This window comes from Macaca nemestrina, chromosome 4 (genome assembly GCF_043159975.1).
Source record: "Macaca nemestrina isolate mMacNem1 chromosome 4, mMacNem.hap1, whole genome shotgun sequence".
Taxonomy (NCBI): Eukaryota; Metazoa; Chordata; class Mammalia; order Primates; family Cercopithecidae; genus Macaca; species Macaca nemestrina.
This window is the reverse complement of record NC_092128.1, coordinates 129,544,754-129,549,783: the sequence shown is the minus strand read 5'-3', so window position 1 is coordinate 129,549,783 and position 5,030 is coordinate 129,544,754. Positions and strand designations below refer to the sequence as shown.

Sequence of the window (5,030 nt, the reverse complement as noted above, 5' to 3'; positions counted from 1 at the left end):
AATTGCACTTTTGTAATATCTAATTTTTTTTGTTGTTGTTTTTTTGAGACAGAGTCTCACTCTGTCATCCAGGCTGTAGTGCAGTGGTGCGATCGCGGCTCCTTGCAGCCTCCACCTCCTGGGTTCAAGCAATTCTCCTGCTTCAACCTCTTGAGTAACTAGGACTATAGGCATGTGTCACCATGCTCAGCTATTTTATTTTATTTTATTTTTTGGTATTTTTAGTAAAGACAGTGTTTCGCCATGTTTGCCAGGCTGTTCTTGAACTTCTGACCTCAAGTAATCAGCCCACCTCAGCCTCCCAAAGTGCTGGAATTACAGGTGTGAGCCACCACGCCCAGCCCATCTCAGTATTTTTTTTTTTTTTTTTTTTTTTTTTGAGACACAGTCTTGCTCTGTCGCCCAGGCTGGGGTGCAGTGGCCAGATCTCAGCTCACTGCAAGCTCCGCCTCCCGGGTTTAGACCATTCTCCTGCCTCAGCCTCCCGAGTAGCTGGGACTACAGGCGCCCGCCACCTCGCCCGGCTAGTTTTTTGTATTTTTTAGTAGAGATGGGGTTTCACCGTGTTAGCCAGGATGGTCTCGATCTCCTGACCTCGTGATCCGCCCGTCTCGGCCTCCCAAAGTGTTGGGATTACAGGTGTGAGCCACCATGGCCAGCCCATATATGTTGTTTTCAATGGCAGGATTTCATTATTTATGTAGATAAATAGCATTTCATTTGGGTTTCTATGCCATGTTTTCTTTATCTATTTGTCCCTCGATGGACACTATGATTATTCCATATCTTGGCTATTGTCATTAGTGCTGTGATAAATATGGGAGTGAAGATATCTCTTTAACATACTGGTTTTATTTCCTTTGTATATACGCCCAGTAGTGGGATTGCTGGTTCATACAGTAGTTCTATTTTTAGTTCGGGAAACCTCTACTTTTTTACATAATGGCTGTATTAAATTGCATTCAAACCAACAGTGCATGAGGGTTTCCTTTTCTCCATGTATTGCCAACACTTGTTCTGTCTTTTTGATAATGACCATGCTAATTTACAACTATACTACTTTAATTTACATTTCCCTGATGACTAGTGATATTGAGCATTTTTTCATACACCTGTCGACTGTATATATATCTTGTTTGGAGAAATATCTATTCGGGTTTTTGCTCATTTTAAAACTGGGTGATTATGATGATTATTTCTGCTGTTGAGTTATTCGAGCCCCTTACATATTTTGGATATTAACCCCTTGTCAGATGCACAGTTTCCACATGTTTTCTCCCATTCTGTAGTTTGTCTTTGTCTCTTTTTTCTTTTCTTTTCTTTTTTTTTTTCTTTTTGAGACAGAGTCTTGTTCTCGTTGCCCATTCTGGAGTGCAGTGGTGCGGTCTCAGCTCACTGCAACCTCTGCCTCCCGTGCGGGCTCAAGCGATTCTCCCGCCTCGGGCTCCGGAGTAAGGCGCCACCACGTCTGGCTAATTTTTTGTATTTTTAGTAGAGTCGGGGTTTCACCATGTTGGCCAGAATCTTCCCGCCTCGGCCTCCCAAAGTGCCGGGATTACACGCGTGAGCCACCGCGCCTGGCCTGTAGTTTGTCTTTTCACTCTGTTGATTGTTTTCTATGCCGTGTAGAAGCTTTTATTTTAATATTTTATTAACTTTTTTTCTGTTTTCTGGCTTTATACAAAGGTGAGACATTTTGCTCTCACTGCTTTTATGAGCTTTTTTTTCATGTTGGTGTTATGAAGTTTGACCTTTTTAAAATTAAGTTTTATTTAAAATTGACATATAATTGTACACATTTACAGACAGAGTGTGATATTTCAGTGCATTTATTCATTGTATAATGATAGAACCAGAATAATTAACATATCTATTGTTTTCAATATTTGTTATTTCTCTGTGCTGATAACATGCAAAATTCTCTCTTCTAGCTAACTTAACCCATATGATAATATATTATTAGTAGTTATAGTCATGCTACTGTGTAATATAACGCAAAAATTTATTCTTTGTTATTTTTAAAATTAAAAAAAAATTTTTTTTTGAGACAGAGTCTCGCCCTGAGGCTGGAGTGCAGTTGTGCAATCTCAGCTCACGACAACCTCCACCTCCTGGGTTCAAGCAATTCTTGTCTCACAGCCTCCCATGTAGCTGGGATTACAGGCACTTGCCACATTGACCAGCTAATTTTTGTATTTTTAGTAGAGACGGGGTTTCACCATGTTGGCCAGGCTGGTCTTGAACTCCTGGCCTCAGGTGATCCACTTGCCTCGGCCTCCCAAAGTGCTAGGATTACAGGTGTGAGCTACCACGCCCAGCCTATTTTTTCTGTTAAATGGTAATGTTGCATTCATTGGCAAACCTGTTCTCATTTCTTCCTCTCCAGATCCTTTCCAGCCTCTGGTAACCACCATTTTATTCTACTTCCATGAGATCAGCTTTAAATTTTACATAAAAATGATATCATGTGGTGTTTGTCCTTCTATGCTTGACATATTTTACTTAACATAATGTCCTCCACGTACATCCATGTTGCTGCAAATGACAGGTTATTGTTCTGTTTTATGGAGATTCTGCCAAAAATTAAAAATAGAACTACCCTATGATTCAGCAATTTCAATACTGGCAATTTCAATCAATGTATTTCAAAAGGAAATAAAATCAATATGTCAAAGAGGCTGTTTATTGTAGCACTAATCATAATAGCCAAACTATTACTTCACTTAAGAATTTTTTTCATCTCTTTTTGACACATTACACTTCTAAACTTTTAAAGGATTTAAAGGTTTTCAGTTTTAGAAACTATTTAATCACCAATTCTTTAAATATTTTCTTTCATTTGTTTATATAGTCTAGTAAAGCAATTAGATGTTCATTTCCTCTCAATTCAATCTTCATATATGAGTAAATATATTTCATTCTCTATTAACTTGCCTTCTGTAAAATGTGTAACTACATCAATTTTGCTTAGTATTCGATTTTATTGGCCTCTCATCTGCTCAGTGTATTTTAATATGTAACCCATATGTTGTACATTACACTCTTTCACCACATTTGTAATAGCTTACTTAAAATTTGCTTTTTTTTCAGATATGACTTGATAAGCTTATAGTTTTTTTTTTTCTTTGCCCATTACTTTGGCTGTTTTTTCATTGTATTGACAAATATTTAAACATAAGCCAAATATCTGATGTTTATGTACCATATAATTTCTTTTGACCCTTCATCTTGGTGGTTTATCTAATTGTGTGCAACATAATGTATAACTTAGTTTTCACATATGGAAGATATCAAACTTGGAATGTCTCCAGTCTGTATATTTCTTTGCTGATTCCATTTGCCTTGTTGGAAGTTGAACCCACATGAATCTGACGTTCTTGTGGTTAGTCCTGTCTGAATAGAGCACGTGCTTCTTAGGTTTGTTACTCCCCTGGATTATTCCCTTCATTTACTTCTGGTCCTGGGAATTTATCATATTTTTTTCAACTATCTTTAGCATAATATGGATTGTTTCAATTTCTTGACAATTTTAATTATCTGTATTGTTTAAAATATATATATTATTTTCCTGAAAAGCATAAAAGCATAAATAGCAACAGTTGCATACATTAGTAAAATGTGACATAGATTGTCTATGACATAAAACACTCTGTAATCCCAGCACTTTGGGAGGCCGAGACGGGTGGATCACGAGGTCAGGAGATCGAGACCATCCTGGCTAACACGGTGAAACCCCGTCTCCACTAAAAAATACAAAAAAAAAAAAACTAGCCGGGCTAAGTGGCGGGCGCCTGTAGTCCCAGCTACTCGGGAGGCTGAGGCGGGAGAATGGCGTGAACCTGGGAGGCGGAGCTTGCAGTGAGCTGAGATCCGGCCACGGCACTCCAGCCTGGGCGACAGAGCGAGACTCCGTCTCAAAAAAAAAAAAAAAAAAAAAATCATCTCGTGTGAAATCTCAAGTCTCTTCATGTAGAAGACGTCCTTCCCAATACATCATATTGTAATTTGTGAAGTGTGATTACTTTTTACTATTATGTATGTATTATATATGTATTATACACAAATTTCAGAAACACTCCAATGAATATATAGCCAGAATTAGTTTTATATCATATAAAGGTGTTATGGGTTAAATTATTTATCTTATTCAGATTTTTTTCTACAATTACCATTATTTCTCACAGCACTTCCCTGATATCAAAAACATAATTGGATTTAGATTTTTTATTTAATCCACAAGATGTTGAAAAAGGTTCTAAATGGAGTTTACCCATGACTAGATAGTACTTGTTAATTACCTTTTTTTTTTTTTTTACATTTATTGAGGTATAATTGACAAACTAAAAGTGTATATACTTATGATGTAGAATATGATGTTTTGAGACATGTTTACATTTTTTAATTACCTCGGTTAAGATAGTTAACATATTTATCACTTTACATAGTTACTTTCTGTGTCTGTGAGTGGGTATGTGTGGTAAGATTACTTGAGATTTGATTTTGAAAAGAATTTAAGTATACAGTATTATTAACGATAGTCATCAGTCTGTATGTTACATTCCCAGCATTTATTTTTTATAGCTGAAAGTATGTATCTTTTGACTAATACCTCATCATTTCCTCCCACATCCTAGCTGTAGTAATTATTATTCTTGTTTCTATGAATTTGAGTTTTTAAAGATTTCACATAAATATGAAATCATGAGGTACTTGTCCTTCTGTATCTGGCTTATTTCACTTAGCATGATGTCTTCATGGTTCATCAATGTTGAAAATGGCAGAATTTTCATCTTTATTAAAGATAAATTACATATATTTATCACAGTTTCTTTATACATTCATCTATATATGCTAAGTAGCAACCTCTCTAATTTGTCAAATTATCTTTTCCATATTATCATTCAAATACAATATTGTTTTACATTAATTATTATTAAAATTAATTTCCTGTCTTTAAAAAATTTTTATGAAATTTATGGGGTCAATGCAATCTGCCCTCTTGATAAAAGCCAAAATTACATGTCAATTTT

The 5,030-nt window shown here is 35.9% G+C and overlaps 1 protein-coding gene across 13 annotated transcripts in view; it reads right to left on the bottom strand.

The window, feature by feature from the left end:
• Nucleotides 1-5,030, bottom strand: part of LOC139362897 (uncharacterized) — a 96,436-nt gene that overhangs the window by 88,560 nt on the left and 2,846 nt on the right. The window contains exon 4 of one of the 13 annotated variants that reach the window (XR_011622475.1): nucleotides 3,261-3,393. The exons of 11 other annotated variants lie outside the window; for them this stretch is intronic. The gene's annotated coding sequence lies outside the window, so the exon portion shown is untranslated. Of the gene's footprint in view, nucleotides 1-3,260; nucleotides 3,394-4,390; nucleotides 4,791-5,030 lie in introns of those variants that run through there. One more of the 13 variants, XR_011622473.1, reaches the window with a different exon arrangement.